The 24,650-nt window shown below is 59.3% G+C and overlaps 1 protein-coding gene across 1 annotated transcript in view; it reads left to right on the plus strand.

Annotated features, from left to right (window-relative positions):
• Positions 1–17,661: 17,661 nt before the first annotated feature.
• Positions 17,662–24,650, plus strand: part of C16H16orf74 (chromosome 16 C16orf74 homolog) — a 30,169-nt gene continuing 23,180 nt past the window's right edge. Inside the window, exon 1 of the mRNA XM_059152576.1 lies at positions 17,662–17,864. The gene's annotated coding sequence lies outside the window, so the exon portion shown is untranslated. The remainder of the gene's footprint in view (positions 17,865–24,650) is intronic.

Genomic DNA, 24,650 nt, shown 5'->3' on the forward strand with positions numbered 1-24,650 from the left:
CGCAGTGTGGAAGCAGTCCCGTTTCACCAACACGAGCTGTTGTCACAACTTCATTTTAGACATTTCCGTGGTGTAGACCGGTGTCTCCCAGATTATTGGTCTAAATATGAAAAGCAAAATAATACAGCTCCCAGGAGGTCACAGAAAAATAACTTCTGACCTGGGCTTGGCAAACCTGTTTAAACAGGACATATAAGTCAGTTGTGCTACATTGAAGTCAAGAATTTCTGTTCCAAAATCATCATCAGGGCAGTGAAAAGGGAAGCCCCAGGAGAAGATATATATAATACAGTCGCCACACAAAAAAAGTTAATATATGCGTCCATATACGCTAAAAATTACAGATCAGTTTTTTAAAATAGTTTGACAACCCAGACTGATCAGGCACTTCCCAAAAGAAGATCCCGAGGGGGCCAGTAAGCCTGTGAAAATGTGCTCAACCAGTGTCACCAAGAAGCAAATTGAAAGCACGAGAGCCTGTCTCTTAATGGGAAGAAAACGTCAGGAAGCAGAACCCTCTAGCAGTGCACAGGTCAGTTCCCCTGGCTGTCCCAGGGCAAGCTAGAGGTCAGAAGCCCTCCAAAGACACAGCCACCTCCCGCTTCTTCCGTCCTGGGGTTACATACACTCAAGACTCGGCTTTAACACGTCACCCAGGCAAACGGGGAGCGGCAATGACAGAGTGTGGGGCCTCGGCTGGGTTTCTCCTCCCGACCTAGGACGTCTGCCTCTGCAGATCTTCAAGGAAGACTGCTTGTGCGGCCTCCCACCTCGTCCTGCCCCGCAGCTCCGAGCTGGTCTTCCCAGAGTGGGATTGTTCTTTTAATCACCTAGAATGCCTGGGATTTACCCAGCGCCTGCCTTCTGAGGAGCTCAAAGTCATTTGCAGATCCTGCTGGTAAAATGGCTGCCCCGTGGTCAGGCTCTCTGCTAAATTACTTCTGTGCTAAGAGGCAGTTTTCACTGCAGCTCCTGGACAGTCCCAGAGACCTGGAGCGCCTTTATGAGCAGGCTCTGTGCTGGCTGGAGCCCCAGGAGGAAGGCACTGTTCGTCCACGCTCTGCGGGGTTATCCAGGAGGGATGACGATCTCCACAATCACGGGAGCGTGGCGATCCACGTGGGCTGCCGCACCTGCAGACCCAGCCCACGCATCTGCTCACTGCTCACGCCTGGGCAGGGGGAAACTGAGGCAGGGCTGGTCCCAGGTGAATTCAGGGAGGCTGGATGCAGAGAAGAGGCGAGTGTGTTTCAGTTGGGGACCGGGAGAGTGAAGCAGATGGGGAAAAGCCCAGGACCCCAAAAGTAAGTTAGGACTCAGCTGCGTATTTTCTCCCTCTCAGCAAGGGATCCCATGGCTTCCCTGCCAATGCGTCTCCCAAGCAGCCCACCGTTCAGACAGGCCCCACGCAGGCAGGGCCTCGGGTTCCCTTCTCCGGACCCCTCCCTTCCAGAGCCAACCCTCTGGGGAAGGTGGAAGCCACGGGCAGAGAGACATGTCCCTGGGGGATGCCCCCCTGAGCAGGGTGCAAGGAGGGGGCAGCCCCAAGAGTTTGGGCCCAGAGAAGCAAGGCAGGCATTGGTGAGTCAGGAAAAGGAAGCATTCTTTTGTGCAGTTTCCCTCTGCTGGTGACCAAGAAGCTCCTTGTGGTGAGAGAAAATGTGGGATCTCTTCCTGCCCCCTCCCACCTGGCCTTTTATCTCCCAAGAAGCTGCCAGCAACCGCTCCAGCTTGCTGAACCCTGGGGCACCCAGACCCACTCCAGACCCCCCGAAATGCTGAAGGGAAGAAGCCTGGAAAAAATGCATCTCAGACAAGCCCCCCCCACCCCCAGCAGAGCCTGGCTTTCTGTCTCAATGTCCTTGGGTTAATTTGGAGAGGAGAGGGAGGGACACCAGCTAAGCCTGAGCTGAATCAATCTTGTCATTTATTGTCCCCGATCCCCCAGAGCCATCAGCTGGGGCAAGACCTCTGCAGCACCCCACACAGCTCAGCCCAACCTCTGGTTTGCTGAGTCACCGGGGAAGGAGCACCCCAGGCTGACAGCCACATTGTGGCTCACCTCCACCACCCCCACCCCGTGCCCTCCCAGGACCAGGAGAAGTGTTTGAGAGGTGGCACATTTAGCTTTCTTTAGGGAGAAACTTCTAGTGCTGGGGCGCCTGGGTGGCTCAGTGGGTTAAAGCCTGTGCCTTCGGCTCAGGTCATAGTCTCAGGGTCCTGGGATGGAACCCCGCATTGGGCTCTCTGCTCAGCAGGGAGCCTGCTTCCCCCTCTCTCTCTGCCTGCCTCTCTGCCTGCTTGTGATCTCTGTCTGTCAAATAAATAAATAAAATTTTTCAAAAATTTAAAAAAAAAAAGAAAGAAAGAAAATTCCATTGCCCCAGGGCAGGCAAAACCTCCCCGTCAGCTAAAAAAGAGGAGGTGCAGCCACAGGGCCTTTCCTGGGGGCCTGGCCACCCAGCCACCCAGCCGCTGACAGGACACAGGAGCCCCAAACACAGGGCCTCCTTCCGGCCACGCGCCCGTGCAGGAGTATCTGGTCGCCGGTTAGCTCGCTGGGCCGTTGGCCGGGCCTCCGCTGCCGCCGCCATCCGCAGCTCCTAGGACAGGGACTTCCACCCCAGCCGAGGTCACGAGGGCCGAGGAGGCCGAGGCTGGGTTGGATGACCCTCCAGGCCCGACCGAGTCTGGGCGGTAGCCACCCCCCCTGCATCCTGTGGGCCCCCGGCCCGTGCTGGCGGCGTCCTGGAGAAGACAGAATCCCGGAAGTCTGGACCAGTCTGGAGCACTGCCCCAAGGCCGTGTCCCTCCCGCTCCAGAGGCGCCTCGGGGCTCCCTCACTTACCCCCGAGGCCTGGGGTCCGACTCTGCGTCAGCTCCTGTCCCCCAGGTCAGCTCTGTTATGCCTGATGTGGCCTGAAGCGTGGCGGGGAGCGCGGAGAAGGAGCAGAGCCCAAGCTCGGCCACCGGCGGCATCTCCACCCGAGGAGGCCCAACCCAGCTCGCCGTTTGCGGAGGCACCGGCACCGCAGGGCCCCCCACCACCCCGGGGCGCCTGAGGGGCTCCGTCAGCTAAGTGGCTCCCTTCGGCTCGGGTCCTGACCCCAGGGTCACTCTTTCTCTCATAAATACGTACATACATACATACATACGTAAAATCTTTTGTTAAGATTTTACTTATTTTTTTGACTGAGAGGGAGAGTACAGCGGGGAGAGCGGCAGAGGGAGGGGAGAAGCGGCGCCCCGCTGAGCAGGGGGCTCGTTCCCAGGACGCCTGGATCATGACCTGAGCTGAAGGCCGTTGCTTAGCCGAGTGAGCCACCCAGGCGCCCCATAAATAAAATCTTTAAAGAAAAAAAAAGGATTGCGGGGCCACTAAAGGAGCTCTAGGAAGGGAACGTCACCAAGGCGTCCACAGCCCCCTCGGGGCCTGCCTGGACTGAGTCACGGCTCCTCGAACACTGAGGCTTCCCATGGGGACCAGAAGACCCTCCGGCTGGCCCCTCTCCAGACCGATCTGCCTCTGTGTTTCTCAGCGTAGGGCTGGGGTCTGGGCCCTGGGCTGCCGAAAGGGAGCACCCGGCCTCCCCGCAACAGCCCTCCCACCCCCCGCCAGCCACTCCACTGCCTCCGGCTCCCGGGCTCATAGCATTCCAGGAACGCTCTCCTCCTAGGGGCTCAGAGCTTGTGGTGATGCCTCCATTCACACTCCAAACGGCTCAGCTAAGTGGCAGCCTGGGAAGCGCACTGGGAAAAGACACGACTACTCACTACCTTCCCAGAACTGGCATGGCAGGTGGGTTCGGCGTCCCGCAGGCCTGAGCAAGCAACCTCGGCTTGTCCTTGGCCACGGCTTCCTGGACATCCCTGCGCTCAGCCAGGCTGGTCTTCACCACCACTGGCCACAGCTGGGGGCCATGTGTGATGTCCTTGGAGCTCTGTGTTTCCACGCACTCATCTGCTCTCTACCCTGGCCTGTTTCGGGTCAAAGCCCCCAGGCCAGAATCAGATTGCTCTCTCGCCCTGGCACTACCTACCCAGCATCTCCGGTGGCCACCCTTGGAGCCCGCCACCATCTCCCACCCCACATCCAGGTCCCCCTCCCGCTGCCGGCTGTGTTCTGCACTTCCTCCCTGAGCTCTGTGTGGCCCATTTCCAAGTGCAGGCCCACAGGCAGGCTGCTCACGAGGAGAAACCCTCCCTTCTGGGCTGGCACGTCATGGGGTCAACCTTCGTGAACCAGTGTGGTTGATATACCCAGACTCAGGCACTCCCTGGGCCTTGAGGCAACTCACCCCACTTCTGACTGCCAGAAATTTCCCCCTCTGTTATACATAAACCAGTCCCCTGCTAACCCCAGTTTCAGCCCCCAGGGCCCCACTAGAGTCCCAAAGCCACCTTCCCAGGAGAACCTTTCAGAAATGGTGACATCCGCCACCCCCCCCCACCCTTCCCCCACCATGGTTTTGATTCCCTTCGCCACATGGGTTCTATCTCCAGTCGGTCCATCCCTCTATCCTCAAAGCCAGGAACTGGGGATATGAGCCAGGGATTAATTGCACAGAGTAAGCTTCCGAAAGTCACGGGGGCCACTGGAAGGTCTGAGCTTAAAAATAATTTCCCTTCTCTGCAAAGTCCAGGCATTTAGTCCAAATGGGCAGAGTCAGGAGAGGGCCAGGCCAGCAGGGGACAGGGAGCAGCCATAGCCCAGATGGCCATCCCAGAAGAGCAAGCTGCTGTCCCCAGCCTGAGATGCAATACGGCCACTGATCTTTTCTCCTAGAGGTAAGGGAGCTGCTGCTGGGGGCCTTGCAAGGGGCCTGGAGGGAAACACAGCCTCGCCCCCTTGCCCCATCTCCAGACCTCTCCAGGTTTTGGAGAGGGCCCCTCTTCCTCACTCTGCAACTTCCCATCAGTATTTAACACCACCTTCCGGTGCTGAGCAGTGTGCCAGGCACTTTCCTGGAGCTCTTCTCATGAATTTTTAAACCTGTGTTTTTATTTTCTCATAGCAGAAGCCATATATATACACCCCTGGGTTTTGGGTTTTGTTTTGTTTTGTTTTTTTAAAGAAAAGATTACAGAGAGTTGTGCCCGAGAAGGAAGCGGGCAATCCGCAGTTCAGTGGCAGGCAGAAAAGAAAGTTTATTTTCCTCTCTCTGTCAGCTGACTGTGCCCCGGAAGGAAGACGATGCTCCCTGTTTGCATGGAGGCTTGGTGGGTAGAGAGCCCGCTGCCCAGGAGGGGACCTCCAAGCCTTCCAAGTTTCGTCTTGAGGTGGCAGGGAGGGGCACCTGGGTGGCTCAGTCATTAAGTGTCTGCCTTCAGCTCAGGTCATGATCCCGGGGTCCTGGGTTCGAGCCCCACATTGGGCTCTCTGCTCAGCGGGAAGCCTGCTTCTCCCTCTCCCTCTCTCCCTGCTGGTGTTCCCTCTCTCGCTGTGTCTCTCTGTCAAATAAAATCTTTTTAAAAAAAAGGCTGCAGGGAACGGTGATTCCCTGCCCACCCCAGTGAAGACAGCCAGACCTTCCAAGGGCGTGAGCAGCTCTCCGGGGTCCCAGGGCACCTTGCAGGTGGACCCAGGACCTTCTGTGCACACCCTCATCCCGCTGAGTATTCTTATGGCTGGGGACATACAGGTGAGGTTGCTGGTGGCCACGTCCTCAGCAGCGTTTAACCTGGTGTTAACTTGGTGCACACCTTTCAACTCAGTGTGCTTGGAGGGCCCCTAAAGTCCGTGGGTGGCTCTCCGGTCTCTAGGCGGGTTCGTCCGTTCCGGGGAGAGTCATCCGCAGTCAGAGCCAGCACCACCTGCTGCTCCAGGGCTTAGCCGGGGACCCCAGCCTGGGGCACACCTGGGCACCCGCAAACCTGAAAAATGGTTTCAGTCTCTGGAAAAGGAAAGTAAATCAGTGCTGATGAGAGGCAGCATATGGGGCGGGGGAGGGGGACAAAGCCCAGCCTGACAGTGGCAGGCTGAGCTCGAATCCCGGTCCGCGGGGACCAGCCAATACCGTGGGCCCGCCTGGTGTCCTCCTCTGTACAATGTTCTCGTCCTTCGGCCAGGTCGTTTTTTTAAAGATTGATTTATTTATTAGAGGGACAGCGTGCAGGTGAGCGAGGGCACGGGGAGGAGCAGAGGGAGAGAATCCTTAAGCACACGGCCCCGGCACGGGGCCCGATGCCGGCACCCTGAGATCCGGACCTGAGCCGAAACCAGGAGTCGGCCGCTCACCCGGCTGAGCCACCCAGAGGGCCCTAGCCCGGTTCCTTAGTGCCGGGCACACAGCAAGCATTCGATGGACATTCGCGGCCTGTTGATTCACGTTCTGGTCGTGGAGACGCGGCCACAGGTTTATGCCACCGGAGCTCGGGGACACGGGGACTCGCAGCCTCTTGGAGGTGTGGAGACGAAAGCACAGGGAGGACGGGTGACCTTCACAAGGCCGCTCTTCAATTCCCTCTCTAGTTCAGAGGGCTTCAGTTCTTTATTATGAAATACCTGAGCTACGGGGAGCACGCTCTCGTGCACTCTTGTACTCAGCACATAGGAGCCTCTTGCCGTCTGTCACTGCTGAATTTGTTAAGAGTTAAAACGTCGAGCTAAGGCTCCTCTGACCTCCTCTCCCCTGTGGGACTCACCCGCTCCTCTGAGGCTGGGGGGCGTCCTTCCCCGGAGCCCGCTCGCGTCGCCGTGTGAGCTTGTCTTGCCAAAGTGGCCCGGTCAACACCCCACCATCCCAGTTGGCGTCTCCCCGCTCAGTAAGCCTTCGAGTATTTCCCGCGCAGACACCCCCAGGTCTGGTCCTTCCCCCCAGCCGCCGTGCAACCGCCCATCAGATGAACAGGTCTTTCGTGAACGACCATAATGTGCCGCAGACTGTCTATTCATTCTTCTGACAGACAGCAACTCCAGGGTCACAGTTTCACCCGCGGTGCTAAGTGAACACCTTCACGCCTGCCTGCTCCTGCCGGCTCGTGTGGGTCTCCCAGGACACAGGTCCCCCAGGGCAGTGGCTGGGCGGCAGGGGACGAGCCCCCCAGATATGAGTAAGGAAGCGTTCTCAGCGCTCCAGCCAGAACCAGCTCTTCCCAGTTGTCTGCCAGGCGGGCACGCAGTGGCATCCCCCTGTGGTCCAGTGGTTAAATGCTGGCCAGCACCTGCAGCTTGCCAGGGGCCAGGCATCATTACCAATGGACAGAGCAAGGACCAGAAACCCTGTCTCCTGAGCCCACATAGGACACTCTAGACTGACCATCTCTACCCTGGCAACCTGTAGCACCTCCCAGCTCTGATCTACATAATGGGATCTTTATATCCCTCCGCCCCCCACCCCTGCCACAATGCCACTGGGCCGTGAGCCCCTCACCGGTGTCACGATTTGTTGTAGCTCTAGATCTGTGCTGTCCGACACAGCAACTGGCAGCCACGTGTGGCTCCCAAGGACTTAAAATGTGGCTGTTCTTTTTTTTTTTTTTTTTTTAAGTAGACTCCACGCTTGGCATGGATCCCAGCACGGGGCTTGAACTCATGGCCCCGAGATCAAGACCTGAGCTGAGATCAAGGGTCGGATGCTTAAGCGACTGAGCCACCCAGGCGTCCCCAAAATGTGACTGCTCTGAACGGAGACGCACTTTAAGTGTTAAATACATTCCAGCTTTGGAAGACCGAGTACAGAAAGAGAGTAAAGCCCCTGATTAGTAGTTTGTGGATCGCGGTGAGAGGGTCGTTTTCTGATAAACCGGCTTAAGTGAAATGGGTCCTTCAGACAGATGTCGCCTGTGTCTCTTTTACTGCTCCTGAGAAGGCGCTGGGAGACCTGCAGATGGCAGCTCTGCTGTAAATGAGCTGTCGGGGTGTCCGAGAGAGGGGCCAGCCCTCCGCGCTGCAGGCGCCCAGGCGAGGCTGAGGAATGAGTGCACCGAATCAGATACTGTCTGTAGCCAAGCCCCCAGGTGCTCACACGGTGCAGAGGCTGGGTCCTTCCCTGAGAGCGCTCCCTTACCCCCTGCCCCTCCTGCCCCCGGGAAGAGCGGAGCGGGCCCCAGGAGACCCCACTGCCTGGGTGAGCAGCCTGGGCTCCGCTGGGCCAGTCTCCCCCAAGCAGCCGGGCCATGTGACAGCCCTACCCTGCTGGCACTGTTCCCAAGCCCACAGGAGGCCAGGACCACACTGTGGAGGGTTGCAAGCCAGCTGCTCTGCCTGCCCAAGACCTCACGGAAAAAGAATGCCCCTAGGCCCGGTGCCCAGGCCCTGCCCTCCATGGGGCCACTTTGATGCCCTGAAAAGGTTAACTTTGAAGCTGCCGGTGGAGGGACAGAGCCAGGGGGTCTTGAACAAAGAGCCCTACGGCTTCCAGCTCTGGGCTCCCTGCAGTTACCCCTGAGCGATGTGGGGCCTGCTCTGAATTGTCAGGGATTCCCCCTCCTTCCAAAGATGTGCAGAAACCTCACCCATCTGGAATCTTTGGGAAGAAATCTATGTCCCTTGAACTTTCAGGGGACTGCCTGCTACCCCGGTGGACACAGTGCTCACACATATTTTAATGGTTTTACGTGGGAGATATTTACCAAGGACATTGATCCTTTTCTCTATGACAAATGGTGACCATTAGGTCCAAGGCTGGAAAGCTGAATGGCGACACCCTCAGGCCCCATGAGCATGGAAGTCTGTCCTTCTGCTGTCCCCAGTGGCCACATTTTCTGGGCCCCAGTCTGCTTTCCAGAGTTCTCCGCTCTCCTCCTCTGCTGCCAGAGTCTCCATCAGCTCCTGCTGTATCGGGCCGGCCGCCGGCCACGTCCTTCCCTGACCTCACTCTGTCCCCCAGCCCGTCTAGATCCCCGTTGATGTGACCCTGACCCCGCTGAGCTGGAAAAGCCGAACTTACTCACGTGCGTGTAAACTAGGGCCTGGACCTCACCTCTGGCCCCTGCGTGGTCTTCGGCACAGGGCTTTGGGGTGCGGGCGGGCGAGGGCCCCAGATGTGCCCGCAAACGTGCGGCCTTACTGTCCTCGCCAGCGCACACTGGTGCACGAACGCCGGTGTCGGTCAGGAGCAACAGTTCTCTGCAGCTGGCAACGCGCCGTCCTGCTGTCTTCCAGATGGTTCCCAGACCTGCTGTTTGCCTGAATCTGGCAAAATCAAAATCAGTTCAACAAAGCAAACTCACCTATGGGCTGGAGGAGGCCCAAGACGGGGAGCTGTCCTTGACGCTTCTGTCCTCACCCGGCCACCGGCCACCGATCCCACGCCCGTCCCGCACCCGGGGACGCCCCCTCTGTCTCCCCATCCACTGGCCACCGATCCTGTCCCTGCCCCCCCATCCAGGGACGCCCCCGTCTGTCTCTCCACACTCAGGACCTCAACCCCAGCCCGGGTTGGGGCCTCCAAATCTCCCGCTTGATGAGGTTTCACCCCAGAGCCCAGCGTACTGATGAAAATCTCCCGCACACCCACCATCGAACACCATTGGCCCCGGAGGTTGGGTTTGGTTTTGTTTTTTTAAGATTTTATTTACTTACTGGAGAGAGAGAGAGTGAGGGCGCACAGGAGTGGGGTGAGGGGCAGAGGGAGAAGCAGGCTCCCCACCAAGCAGGGAACCCACCACAGGGCTCGATCCCGGGACCCCGGAACCAGGACCAGAATAGAAGGCAAAAGCTTAACCGACAGAGCCACAAGTGAACTTTTCTGACCCTCTATTTCACAGCTTTTTCTGTGTGTTAGAACCTATGGGGTTTGGTTTCTTTTTTACATTGAACCTTTGGACTGAGTCATCCGTTCTCCACTTTCGGTTTCAAAAGGGACTAAGGGTGTGACGTGGAGAGGGTCCCCGGCCTTTAAAGAAAGTCCCTTTAAAGTCCCTCCAGGCACCTGGAGCTCGGCCAGACACAGGCAGAGCCACGTCCCCCGACCCTGCGAGTGAAAGGGCGGGGCACCCCTGGTCCTCGGCACCGGACAGACGTGAAGAGTGGGTCTCTGCTGTGGCGGCAGAGGGACTGTACTGGTCGTGCTTACTGGGCCCTTCCTCCCCGCACCCGCTCCTCAGTCCTGGGCCTCCCCGCGGCCCAGCGCAGCCCGCCCTCCCGCACGCCTCCCTGACCCGTCCAGTCCCCAGCCGCACCCTCCATTGTCAGGAACGCCATCCTCCAGGACACACGCCCAGGCCCCCACGGGGTCTGGCCTCTCCGACCTCTGGCCACAGCTCTGCTGCCCTCAGCCCCTCAGCGCCTCCCTGGGGCTTCTGACGGCCTTCGAGGCGGGGCTGGCGCCCTGCCCCTGCCACCTTCCGTCAGAACACCTTCTTGCCTTGTCCCTGGACCCTGCCATCCGCCCCTCCTCCCGTGAACGTGGCTCCTGTGCCCCCCATCACGCGAGCCACCGTCATGGCGGAGCTCTCCCCACTGGCTTCCTTGTTCCCCAGGCCGCCGGCACCTGTCAGAGGGACGGCCACTTGGGCGACGCGCAGTAAGGGATGAGAGAATGAGCGTGGCTAGAGTGTGGGCAACAGCAGACTCGAGGCCAATCCCACAAGTGTCCCTGGCGCCCGAGTCCTCGTCAGAGGGACTGTCCTCCGCAGACTCCCCAGGGTGCTGGGCAGCGCTCCGGCCTCCGGCCTGCAGCACCCCCCCCGCCGTCCTTCCACTCCCCTTCCTCCCTCCCGACCCTCCGGCCTGTCCTCCTAGGGCCCACTCTCTGGCCCCTTGCCTCCTGCCCGCTGGTGTGAGGGCCCCGGCCTCCCCTCTCCACCCTGCGGGGGGGGGCTCTTTCAAAAGCCTCAGAGCCCAACCCCATTCTCAAACCTGCTGGCCGCCTGGTCATTCCAGGCCCCACGTTCCCAGGGGAGCGGGGTGCTGCCTCTTCCGAGGTGCTTCCGTGTCCTTGTGGCATTACAGGTAACGAGGCGTCACTTACATGCCAGAGAAGTCACCTGTCCCGGCATGCGGTCCCATAACCGTCAGTCAGCGCCCAGCCCTACCGGCCCGGCGGCCCCCCTCCCCATTCTCAGCCCAGCCCAGTCTGGGTCCTGTCTGCACACCTGCCTGTTCCGCACGCTCAGGTGAAGGGACACGGGCAACCGGAGCCCTTTCCTGTCTGGCCCCTCGCACCGGGCATCGCGGTTCTGAAGTTCACGTGCCTTGTGGTGGGAGCGGGAGCCTCCTCCCCCACTGTCTGCGCTGTGCGCGCCCCGCCCCCACCCTGGGAGGCCGCCTGGGCGGTTGCCACCCGTTCCTGCTGTGGATACAGCCTCTGGGAACCTGCGTGCACGGGTCTTTGCGTGGATGCAGGCTTTCGTCCACCTCTCTGGGGTCTCTGGGGGAGTCGGTGGGGTCTACGGTAGATGAACGTTTCAGTTTTTAAGAATCTTCCCAGATGTTTTCCAGCGTGGCTGCTCGTTTCCCGTCCCCAGCAGTCCGGCCAGATCACCTGCACGTCCTCACCAACATCCGACATCTGCCGTCTCCCTGTGTTATCGTCACGGCATGCCTGGCAAACCTCCTCGTGGGTTTCACTGGCCTTTCCCTAACGACTCATGACCCTGAACTTTTTTTCCAGGGCTTCCCATCCGTATGTGTGTTTTTGGTGGACTGTCTTTTCAAATCTTTTTTGAATTTGATTTTTTTTTTTTTTAAAGATTTTATTTATTTATTTGACAGAGGGAGATCACAGCAGGCAGAGAGGCAGGCAGAGAGAGGGGAAGGGAAGGAAGCAGGCCCCTGCTGAACAGAGAGCCCGATGTGGGACTCGATCCCAGGACTCTGAGATCATGACCTGAGCCGAAGGCAGCGGCTTAACCCACTGAGCCACCCAGGCACCCTGAATTTGATTTTTTAACTTCAACATAAGCTCTTGAGTTCCCTGGCTCCGTGTTCCTGAGACCAAACGCTTCTTTGTATGCTCAGTCCTTTCTCAGGTACGCGATTTGCAGATACGTCCTTCCTGTCTGTAGCTCGTCCACTCTTTATAACAGTGTCTCTCGAAGGTTCTGATTTTGGGGACATGGCCATGGTTTCTCGTGACTTTCTGTCTGTTGGCAGGTGCTGCTTTGCCTGCGGACTATGGCCGCCTGGGCTCTCGCAGGCCAGCTTTCTGCCCTATCCCCGACAGGCAGCCCCGATTGTCCCTGGTTGGAAGGGGATGGTGCCCTCGTGGTGACTGTCACCCACAGCATGTATGGAGAGCAAAAGAGGGACACCTGACTGCCACGCACAAACCCAGGCTCTGCCACCTCCAACCCAAGACCTGGGGGGAATGAGGTACTGGTACCCTCAGCCCCTGTCCTGGACAGGGTGGGGGTGATTACAGTGTCTGTGTCAGACGGCCACTCAGCTTACCATGGTGCCCAGCACGCAGCCAGCACAAAGCACGCATTAGCTCGGATTTGTCTGGTTCTCTCAGGTTTACAGCGGGCTTACATGCACCCTCACGTTTGACCCTCCTGCAGGCCTGGGGGCCAGCACTGCCCACCCCACCCGTCTCCTGCAGACCCGCTGCTTAGCTCCTGTGCCTGACAGCTGGCCATGGCCTCATCAGGGAGACTCTCATCCACTCCCCCATCCACTGGGTGAATTCCAGGGGCCCCGTCCGTCCTTCCCGCGGCCCCCACGTCCAGCTTCCCGCTGCACCGTGCGAGCACACACACACACAAAACTCCTCCAGATGGAAAGAACCACCCGCCGCCCCCTCTGTCCTGGAGGGTCCTGGTGCAGGGGGCCGGGCCTCCCGCTCTCCAGCCGGGCATCCCCAGCCCACCTCTCCGAACCCCATTTCTGCATCTGTAAAGGGGGACGTCAGGGCCCGATGTCTGGGAAGGTGCCTTCAGAGGCAAGCCCCCCAGACGACCCCAGACTGCGTGCGGAGGCAGAGGGGAACAGCAGGCAGGACACACAGCTGGGAGGGCCGCCTCCGGCAGGCAGGGGCAAGAACGAGGGTGGGGAGAGGGGCACCGGCCCCGAATATCAGTAGCACCAGCACCAGAAACTCAAGCAGATAAAGCGAGTTGTAGGTGTACGTTTTCTCAGGCCGAATCCTTGTTTGGGGCCTTTGGGATAATCTATCAATCTAACTGCAGCAGGCGGAGGCCAAGCTTACAGAAAGCAGGAGTCCAGGTCGCGTCTGTCACTCGGTAGAAGCTTGTCTCTGCTCTCTGTTGCCGCATAACAAAATGTCCCAAGACCAACTGGCTTAAGACAAAACCACTTTGTATCTCCTCCCAGTTCTGTGGGATGCGTGGGCTCGGCCGGTTGGCTCTCGGGCACCTCGCGACACCGGCTGGGACGGCTGTCACCTGATGGGGATCCGCCTCTGTTTGGAGGTGACCAGATCCCTGCAAAGCCACCTGGGACTGGCTGGTACTCCCAGCAAGCAGGACAGTTGGACCATAGTGACGGGAAGGCCCACACTTCATAGACCACGCGTGGGGTCTCCTAGGAGGCCAGTCTGCAGGAAGCCCCGCCGGCCCACCCTGCTGCCCCATCACAGGCTGTCCAGAATGGGAATGATGTCCATCGCTCCCTCCTCACCCCTGCTGAGCCTCGGGCCTGCCCTGGTGTCTCTCCTGGACCAGAATGTGTCCAGGACGACCGTCACGTCTCTCTCCTCTTTGCTGCCTCTGGCCCTGTCTCCTGATGCGGCCCGATGTCCCCACTGCCACCGTTCTCACTCGAGCTGCCATTTTATGACAGCAGAGGAGGGACACAAGCTAGCCGGGCCACAGAGACAGGGTTGGGCACAGCATCCTCAGAGAGATCTTGTCCCCTGCCGCTCCCCCAGGCCACTGTCCTTCTTTGGCATTGTGGCAGAGGACTTCCTTGGGGGACGGGGGGAGCTCCAGCATCTGCTCTTCACTGAGGACTTGGGTTCCTCAGTCACTCATTCGAACCCTGTCAGTTCTGAAGTGCGGAGCACTGCACTGGGCCGGGGATAGGACAGTCCGCAAAGCAGACCCGGTTCCGGCCCTCTGGGGCCTTACTTCCCAGAGACAGACAGACCTTCGGCGAGCACACCAGGGAGCCCAGGACAGGACACCGGTCCAGGAGCCAAAGAGACACTTGCTCAGGGCTCTGAAAGTCAGGACGGGTCTCTTGGGGCAAGGGCAGGGAGGGAAGGAGACGTTTCAGGAGAAGGACGTTGTCTTACAACTCGGGTCTCTTTTCTGCTCCTGTGGCTGTTCTACGTCCCCTGCGGACCAGTGGGTTCTGCACCGAGAAGGGAGGGCTTTGGGGGACAGGTGTCGGGGGCCTGAGTTCCCCACAGACCCGCCGAGCCCACACCTAAGGAATCCACACATGGCCCACAGCACCTGCCTCTTCCCAAGGCTCTGGGTGATGCTGCGCCACCCTGGCTTGGTCTCTGCAGGGTCTCGGCCGCCAACCCCCGTCTTCACCGGCTGCCAGGTGGGGGTGCAAGGTGAGCCCTCGGAGCCCGTCTCTCCTCCCAGAGCCCCCTCGGCCCCACCCACCCGCTTCCCATTACCCACCCCGACCCCCAAACCAAGTTCCTAGAGAGGCGGTCACCTCACTTGGCTCCCAGGAACACCATGTCCAAGGGGGCTCTCTCTCTCTTTTTTTTAAACAAAAAGGGGTTTTTGTTTGTTTGGAAAAATGTCTTTTTTCCAAGATTTATTTATTTAAGTAATCTCTACACTCAACATGGGATTAGGGCTCATGACCCCAAGATCCACCAACTGAGCCAGCCAGGCGCCCTCCGTTGGGAAAGCAAACGCACCCAGGTGGAGAGTGTCCGCGTGACGTCGACGGTCACCCACATCTCCCGTCATTGCTGTCTCTCCCCTCCCGCCCTCTTCCATCGGTAAACTTTCCTGGACACTTTTGTTTTCTTGAAGATTTTACTTATGTATGTGAGACAAAGAAAGAGAGTGAGCGCACGAGCTGGGAGGGGGCAGAGGGAGAAGCAGGCTCCCCGCTGAGCAGGGAGCCCACCTTGGGCAATCCCGGACCGGGTCATGACCTGAGCCGAAGGCAGACGCTTCGCCGGCTGAGCCCCCCAGGCGCCCCCCAGAGAAAGGCTTTTAAGAGCATGACGATACCACTGTCACATCCGCTCAAATTAGTAATAATTTATGAATATTATCTAATACCCAGACGGCGGCCCCTTTTCCGACATTACCGCACACGTACCTTTTCACAGTGCGTTTGTTCCAACCAGGACCTGTACACGTTTCATCCCCTGTACTCGGCTGATGTGTCCCCCACGTCTCCAGTCCGCCATGTGGGCTCTGAACACTAGATTCGAGGTTCTCCGTGGGAACGGCCAATTAAGGCCACCTGGGAGTTTTTAATTAATGAATTAATTTGAGCTCGCAGGTGAGTGCCAGGGGGAGGTGCCGAGGAGGAGGGAGAGAATCTCAAGCAGGCTCTGTACCCAGCACAGAGCTGATGGAGGACTCGATCTCATGACCCTGAGATCATGACCTGAGCCAACATCAAGTGGGGTGCTGCACTGACGGAGTCACCCAGGCACCCCAGAGTCACCTGGGAGCATTTACAAAACACCCATTCCAGGGCTCTCCCTGGTTCCGGCTAGGTTGGGATCCTGGGGAGAGCCTGGGTCTGAGCGTTTGCTCTGCATTTTCATTCATTTACTTGTTAAGCTTCACCCCACCCCTCCCCGTGATCCCATCCGGGCCAGCTGCCAGGACTGGGAGCCACTGGAATACTTGCACCCCCCAGTGGGCAGGTGGCAGTGACCAGTTGTCACAGCTTGGAGAGGGGAGGGGATACTAGTGGCCTCTAGTGGGCGAAGGCCAGGGAGGCTGTGGTAGCCTACAGTGCCCAGGACAGCCTCCACGACAACAAATGAGCCAGCCCCGGACAGCAAGCACAGACACTGAGAAATCCTGACCTTGAAACACAGCCCCCACTGTTCTCAGGGGACCGAGGACACCTGGGGAAGGAAGCGAGTTAGACAGGATTCTTTCCATCCCTCCATTCATCCTCTCAACCCATAGAGTCGTCACCTGGCTGCCTCCCATTGGCAGTCCCCCCCCCTTCCCCGCCAGCTCCTGAGACGGCGGCTCCACCATCCTCCGCCATCCTCCGCCGGCTTGGGGCTGCCGAGCCCGCTGCCTCGGTGACCTCTGACATCCCTGTCCCCCAGGCTCCGGGAAGTGGACAAAATAAGTGTCTCCTCCTTGCAGGGCCGTCCTGAGCAGGTGGTGACATGGGGGTCCCGTGCCTAGGGGGCACTGTCAGTGACAGCCCTTTCGCCACGGTACCCGGGTGTCTAGCACAGAGTAGGTGCTCAAAAAGCATGTGTAGAAACAACAAATCCCCACTTGTCCTGGCGGAAGCGGAAGCCCAGAAACAGGCTGATCTCACAACCAGCACCGAGCATTCGTTCTGCCTGCTGAGGACTTCTCTGCCTCCACAATGCCAGAACCAGAACCTGGGGGCTGTGCCTGCTGTCCCAGGGCCTTCCCCACCCCCTCTATCACCACCATTAGAGGAGACGATTCAGAGCAACCCTGCCCCACAGCTCACAGCCAGGACACAAGACCCTGGGCAGTCCACCATCCCTCTGAGGGTGGGGAGTGGGGACCCTTGGAAGGAGCATCCTGTCCCTAACCCTGCCCCCTTTTGTCCTTCTTTTGGGAGGGAAGGGGGACATGACACATTTTCCACCTGTCACTCCTGACTTGATACAAAAGATTGCAACATTTTTAGGAATGACTCAGAGGGAGAGCGCACACATAGGGTGCTCACTCTATTTCCTGTAACTCAGTCCGCTCCTGCTTTGCCAAGGGAGCGCCACTGTCCTGCTCTGTGACTCAGTTTCCCCTTCCAAGCCTCCAGAATTACACACAGCACAGGGTGTGGAGACCTTGTGGGCATGAGGGGCTTCTCACAATGACACGAAGAACCCACGGTAGTGGGGGTTTTGTTCCTCCTAGCTAGCTGGGTATACCGTCAGAGACCCTCTCATCATGAAGCCTCCTAAGAAACCTGTTTGGGTAGAAGGTCTTCACACCCACCTGGAGAGGAACTGGAGAGTTACTCCTAACTGGACATCAAGAAAACCTGAAGCCGGGGCCATTGGCCAGGAGGTCCCTTCACACGCCCCTCTTGGTGCACCCGGGGTTGACCTCCAGAAGTGAAGCTGAGGGCCAGACCCTAACACCAAGGAGGTTGCCTTCGGATCACGAAGGCCATCTGAAACCTCGCCGCTCTCCGAAGACTGAGGGGTGGGGTGGGGGCATGTTGCTTACTTGTTCCCAGGGCCCCCCCATGGGCAGGGCTAGGGAGCTGCGGATGGCGGGATGGTGGGGCCTCCCACTTCTGGCCTCCCCTCCCCGCAGCCAAGCGATGGGGCCCTCTCACCATGGGAGAACCCCGGCGCCCCTTCCCACCCCACCAGGGCTGGGGTGCACGGCCTCAGGGAGCCTGGCAGGCAGCCCCGGGGAGGGGCCCGAACTTTCCCCGGGCCACACCCTCCACCTCCCGGCCAGGCCGGGCGAGAGGAAACTGAGGCGGGAGGCCGGAGGCGCGGGCGCCGGGCGCGCCCCTGGCACGGTCCCCGGGAGGCGGCGGGCGGGCCTGCTCCGCCCCCGCGCCCGGCCCGAGCAATCCCGCGCCCGCGGGCGGGGCGGGGCCGCTGGCAGCCCCGCCCCAAGGGGGCCGGGCGGGGGCGGCGGGAGGCGTGCGCGCGGCGGCGGCCCGGAGCGCCGGCCGGGGCGTAGCGGGGGGCCCCCGTGCACTGCCCGGCCCGGGCCATGACCCCCGCTGCTCTCTCTTGCAGGCTCGTCGCCCCGGCCCCCGGAGCCCGGCCGCCGCCGCCGCCGCCTGCGCCCGGGCGGGTCCCGTGCGCCCCGGGCGCGGCTCCGCAGTGAGCCCCCAGCAAGCGGTGAGTGCCCCGCGCCGCGCGCGCCCCGCCGCCCGGCCCGGCGCGGCCCGCCCACCCCCTCCAGAGGACGCCGCGCTCCCCGAGAGTCCGAGCCGGCGGCGTGCACGCCCCGCCGGTTCCGGCGGCGGGAAGGGCGCGCCCGGGGAGGCCGGGGCGTTCCGGGGGGCGGCGGGACACCCTCGCGGGCCCGGGCGTCCCCCCAACTTCTCGCGGACTTTTCCGCCGAGAGGCGGATTTGGGGAAAGTTGGGCCCAGAGCCCCGGCTGTGTTGCGCCTTACCCGGCCGGTGGGGGTGTGTCCGCGCGTGGATGCCTCTGGCCCCCCACTCTCCGCCCGGCGCCCCGCGCTGTCACGAGCTCCTTGGGAACGGGCCAGACCGCCATTCCTGAGAGCTGGAAAGGAGCCGGGCCGGGGTGGGGGCAGGAGGACTCGAGAGGAACCATTTCCCCTCTACGGAGGCTTTCAAACTATATTATTCATGAGCCGCCTCACTTAGGGGCCCCCTGGCCTCCCAGGGCATCAAAGCAGGTTTGCAACCGCAAAGGGCGACCAGTGTGAACGCACGCGCGACTTCTCCGGCCGGCTGAGCTCAGCGGAACCGGGGGCGGCTCTGGAGACCCGCGACCCGCCGGCCCGGCCGCGTGAGGGGCGGGGTCAAGGGCGGGCCGACTCGGCGCCTCTGTTGGGCCGCGGTGGAGCCGCGAGGCGAGTCAGTCCCCACCGCCTTCGCAGCCGGAGGGTCACGGAGGAAGGGCAGGTGGAGGCACTTCTGAGAGAGTGGAGCCTTTGTGGCACAACACCCCATCTTACAGATGGGGAAACTGAGTCTGCGAGAAGCTGAGCTAGACTGGCAGGCCCTGGGGTTTCCTGCCCCACCGTCGGGAATGCCCTCGCCTGTCCAGGCCACACCCACCTTGGGTTCTTTGTCCCACCCTGGGTACCGGTTCCGGATGGATGGATGGATGGATGGATGGATGGATGGATGGATGGATGATTGGTTGGGAGGGAGGGCGGGAGGGTGGCCTGCGGTGTATTTATGGAAAGACTTAATCCCTTCGCAAGCCCCAAGGAGGCTGAAAGCTTCGCCACCTAATCTCCTCTCCCTGGAAGCCCTTCCCTTGCTTGTGGGGTGCCACTCAGTGGGCACTGAGCCGGAGTTTAGGTCACCTCGGAGGCCTGGAGCTGGGAACCTGCCCTCGGTGGCCGTGGGAATGGAGTGATGCTCTCTAACGTATCCCCAGCACCTGTGGTCCCTATCACCTGCCTGGCCCCTTTTCATCCTCTGACCAAGGAGTGGTGGTGTCCCCATTTTACAGATGAGGACACAGAGGCTTGTAAAATTCATGGGGCGGGTAAGTGGCAAGGCCGGGCCTTGAACCCTGAGCCTGACAGTGAATTGTTCTGGAATATGGCAGGGGTCAGGCCAGGCCTCTGGGACCAGCAAGCGCAACACCTCCCCCCATTAAAGCTTTATGCATGTAGCATATACACATAGGACTATGTGCACATGAAGAGTGTACGCCAGATCCGGAACTAGGAAGTCCCCAGGAATGTCCTCCTGCCCCTCCCAGCGGCACTCTCCCTCAGGTGCCAGCGGTGGGCCCCACGTCTCCCACAGACGTGCCACATCCAGAAACCCTCAGGGGGTGAGCTGGCGGGCTCTCTCTGACGTGGGCTGGTCGTCTGTGGGTCCTATCGTCAAGGCTGCTGTGAAAAACAGCTGCATGTTTTGGGGGGCACCTGGCTGGCTCAGTCAGAAAAGCATGTGACTCTTGAGCTCAGGGTGGTGAGTTTGAGACCCACATTGGGTGTGGAGCCTACTTCAAAAAATTTTTCTTGGGGGTATAGCTCAGTGGTAGAGCATTTGACTGCAAAAAATTTTTCTTGAAGATTTTATTTATTTGAGAGAGAGAGAGATTGAGAATGAGCAGGGGGAGCAGCAGGGAGAGGGAGAAGCAGGTTCCCCGATGAGCAGGGAGCCCGATACCGGAACTCAATCCCAGAACCCCGGGATCGTGACCGAAGCTGAAGGCAGACGCTTAACTGACTGAGCCACGCAGGTGCCCCTAATTGCATACTTTTAAATTAACCCTGTGGTGAATTAATCGTTAACTTGACCTCTAAGAGCATACCCCATATTTTTAAATAAACATTAGTATGGACATAGAACACGAAAAGCTACACAAACTGTAAGCATCAAGCTTGGTTATTACGCAGAGGTTCAGAGCAGGCAGTGAGCAAGTATTTTGCTCAGAGTTACAGGGTCAGTCACAGGGAGGCCAAGGCTGGACCTCAGGTGGCCCAGGCCCCTTCTCCAGGACCCAAAAATAGGTGGGGATCTCACGGGGCGCCTTGCCTCCCCGCCCCCATGCTCTGTGACTTCCTGTTGGTGAGCCGCGGTGGGGGAAGCAGCTGTCCCCGCCTCCCCTCCCCTCCCGAGGAGCTGAGGAGCTCGCAGCCTCCTGCAGGTCCGCGGGCTAAGGTCAGGGAGATGCTCGTGTTTGCACTCCGTGTACCCGGATGGGAGGCGTGTTAACACTTGTAGCATCTGTTCCCGGCACAGACCCTTTGGCTGGAATTGCAGGAATTCTAATCCTGTTACAAAAAGCAAGTGCCTTTTCTAAAGAAGGAAGAAAACCAAGATGTTCCGTGTGCCTGACTAGGAGCCCAGGGTGGCCAGCCCATCCGAACCGTCTTCCCCTGAATGCAGTGAGGAAACAGGCGTGGAGAGCTGGCCCCCGTCCCCCGGCTGCGAGTGGTACCTGGTCCCATCCTCCCTCGGCCGGCCCGCCCACCTAGGCCAACTGTCACATTCCTCAGCTCTGATTCTTCACCCCGGCCCTCTGCTTGGGCTCAAGTGAGGTCTTTGTTCAGTTCAGTGACTCATGACCTCCAGGGGATCTTTCCGATTCCCTCTAGGACAGTACTCTGCAGAGACCGAGACCCGGCTTCCAGCTGGACCCGGCCTTGCACTCACGGTCCCTCTCTGGGCCTCTGTCCTCATCTGGGAAGCCCACGTGAGCACCCAGACCACTGCTGTGGAGAGCTGCCGGATTTGGCAAGTAAAATATAGGATATACCTGGCATGGGACGCTCACTCTCGAGGTCGCAAGTTCAAGCCCTACTTTGGGCGCGGAGATTACTTAAAAATAAAATATTTTTTTAAAGATTTTATTTATTTGACAGATCACAGGTAGGCAGAGAGGCAGACAGAGAGAGAGGGGGAAGCAGGCTCCCTGCTGAGCAGAGAGCCCGATGTGGGGCTCGATCCCAGGACCCCGAGATCACGATCAAGCTGAGGGGAGAGGTTTAACCCGCTGAACCACCCAGGTGCCCCAAAAATAAAATCTTAAAAAACAGACAAAACAGGAAACTAGACACCCAATTAAGTTTGAATTGTGAGTTCATGAAGGATTTGGGGTCTGAGTATGTCCCATGCAGAAACTGGCACTGGATATTTTATCTGGAGCCTTTTAACTCCGGCCCCCTCCAGCTCTAGATGCCTAGGACTGCCTCCAAGAGAGACGTGCCCTCGCACTCCAGAGCCCAGCCTCTCTGGTCCACAAAAGTAGTGCCTGAAGGGAGTCAGCCTGCCCCCCGGGGTCAGCCTTCAAGAAGTTGGGTCTCCCCCCCCCCCCCGTCCCTCGGTGGCTCTATGCCGTGGGCTCGGTACTTCGCGTGACTGTGTACTTAGTGCAGAGAATAGCTCGGCTTCCCTTTCTCTGCACGGCAAACGTGTGGGAGGCAAGCCGGGGCACTCTCACCGCTGTGGGCTGGTCATTCCTTCCCCAGTGCTCTGAAAACAGTCGCGGACAGCTCAGCCGAGTGTGTCCCTCCCCTGGAGATGCTCAGGCTTTTAGAGAAGGCGCGTGGTGTGCAAAGCAGCTGACACGCGGCTCCCGCATCTCTCTCTGAGGCTCGGCGGGGAGGCAGACCCCGCGGCAGGAGGTGTGTGTCATTGCCCTGCCTGCCTCGGTAGGACCCCGCGGTGGCCCCTTGGCAGTAGGGGTGCAAGAAAGAACCTGTTCAACTTCAAGCTGTTGTGCAAATAATCAACAATCTGAGATTTCAAAGGGAACATCGAGGAAAGGGAGGTGTTTCACGCTCCTGCCCAAGTGTGAAAGAGGGAATGTTTATACCTGAGCTAGCGGTTCCCTGGGCCTGGTGGCGCTTGCCCGTCTAGCCACGCGAAGGGGGTGGACCCTCCCCCGAGATCGCTTCCCTCCCATTGACTCTCTTTTTCCTCGTCTCAGAAACCTGTGCATTTGTACCGAACGCAGCCCTGGGGCCGCCTGGGTCGAGCTTCCTGGACCCGGGACCCCTCAGAGCTCTGTCCCCCCACCCCCATCTGTAAAATGGGGAGGCAGCGGTGATGTCTCTCTCGGGACATTTTTAGGGTGGAGGGCAGTGATTTTTATAATAATCTTGGCCCAGGACCTGACCTCTTAAAATCCTCAGGGAGATGGATATCTATGGGCTCTCACAGCTGGAAGTGGGAGCGGCCTCACTCCCCCCCAGTCAGGCCTCCATTCACCCAGCTGTAGAATCAGGCTTCGGCGACTCCCCTTCCGAAGGGCTCGCCCATTCATGGGGCTCTCCCCGCAGTCACTGCCCGGGCTGGCCGCCTGCCAGCAGCCCCAGCAGCGGGGGTGGGGGTGGGGGGGTGGGGGGGGTGGAGTGGATCACCTGTGGGAGTGTCTTCTCCTGACCCAGCAGCCCAGAGCCAGGGCCCATGATGTGGGACACCCCTAAGGCAGTGCCTTCACAGGAGTGCTTGGGGACAGGACCGTCCCCTAGGCAGGGTGCCTAATATTTGACAGGCGAGGACACACGGGAACCTGGGGGGCCGAACGTCAGCACCTCTGGCTCAGAGATGGCAGTGACTTGCCTGAGGTCACACAGCTCTTGGACCCTGATTCTTCCTTATTCCTCCGGGCCACTCCCCGCCTGCTGCCTCTGTCCTGTCCTGTGGGGAGGGAGAGGCAGGGTCACGGCCTGTGTGCTGGGATGAGGAACGCCGGTTTGTGACATTTCTCCATCTGGGAATTTTAGGAAGCAGACACAGAGTCGCTGCACACCACATGACCCCTGGACGTGACCTGGCCTGACGCCGCGCAGCTTCTTGTCCCTGTGTCCCCTGAACCCAGGCTGCGGCCAGTGCTGCTTCCTCCTCCTCCTCTTGCTTCCTTGATCCGTCTTCATTTTCTTGGGGTCGGGCACAGAGGCTGCGGACCCCCGTTGCTGCCTGTGTCCGCTCTTCTTTCCTTGTGTGACTTCTCTTGAAGTAGTTTCAGGCTTCCAGAAAAGCCGCAGGAACACGGAGGGCTCCTCCGAGTCCTTTCCCAGAGATGAAGCCACATTTGCCTTAGGGTCTCTGCGTCTGCACACGCATATGCTGATTTAGCTGACCTGTCGGAGTCACGCTGCAGGCACAGTGGCCTCGAGCCCAGACGGCTGGGCTGGGCGTGTGTGTCGCAGGAGCCACGAAGGCCTCTCACAAACGCAGGCCAATGACTGAGATCTGAGCCCTGAAAGGTGACTGCATCCGGTCACCTCATAGACAGTTGTCTTTCTTTTGACTATTTCAGTATTGGTCTTTTTTTTTTTTTTTTTTTTTAAGATTTTACTTATTTATTTGAGAGTGTGGATGAACTATCCTCCCTGTGCCTCTGTTTCCCCCTCTGTGGAGTGGGGATGGGGAGGGTCGCAGCCTCTAGGGGCTGTTGTGAGCATTGACCGACCAGCCATCTCCGTCCTGGGCTGTGACGGGCACACAGTGAATGCTCAAGGACCGTTAGTCCTACCGGACTGGCCTTGGGCTCTCTTTTCCTCCAGCCTGGCCCTTCCTCTCCCCCTGAAGACACCCCCTCCTTGGTATCAAATCCCGCCCATGATTAGAATCCCTTGGGGAGCTTTTAAAAAATCCCAGTGCTAGGCCCACACCCTAGGCCCATTAGCCTAGAGTCTCTGGGGTGAGACCCAGGCGTCTGTATCTTTTTAAGGGCCCAGGCGAATTCACAGGGTCATAGGAGACAGTGCTCAGGGTCGCTGCAGTGGTCATGGACATCCCCTGGGTCCCGTTTTGAGATGAAGGTGCCGAGCCTGCAGGTGGGGCGGGGCCTGCGACCCTGGCGTCTCTCACAAGCTCCTGGTGGGCCCGTGCTCCGGTCCCAGGACCGCACTGCAAGGAGTATGCCCTGGAGAAAGGCCCCAGCTGGAAACCACTGCCCGTCTTCCCTCTGTGGCTGGTGTAAATAATAGCATCGGACACTTCTCGGACGGGAGCTCTGCGCCCTCCGGATGGTTCCGTCGTCCTGCTGCTGAGTGAGACTTCCAAGACCATCATCCCCATTTCATTTTATTTTTTTTAAGATTTTTTAAAAATGTATTCATTTGACACAGAGAGAGAACACAAGCAGGGAGAGTGGGAGAGGGAGAAGCAGACCCCGCTGAGCAGGGAGCCCAGTGTGGGGCTCCAGTCCAGGACCCTGGGATCATGACCTAAGCCAAAGGCAGAGGCTTAATCATCTGAGCCACCCAGATCCCCCGGCATCATCCCCATTTTAAAGATGAGGCAAATGAAGCCTGGGTTGGTAGAACAGCCCATCCATGGTTACCCGGCTAAGCCAGGCTCTGGTCAGCCAGGAGGGCACAGCTCCACGGCCTGCAGGCAAGTCAAGAGACACCGCACCACCATCTGCCCCTCTCCTGCCCTGTCTCTCCCCCCCACACACACTTATTTGTGCTCTCTGCCTTGTCCCCAGGCCCCCAGCCCATCTAAGAAAT

The sequence above is a fragment of the Mustela lutreola genome, chromosome 16 (assembly GCF_030435805.1).
Source record: "Mustela lutreola isolate mMusLut2 chromosome 16, mMusLut2.pri, whole genome shotgun sequence".
Taxonomy (NCBI): domain Eukaryota; kingdom Metazoa; phylum Chordata; class Mammalia; order Carnivora; family Mustelidae; genus Mustela; species Mustela lutreola.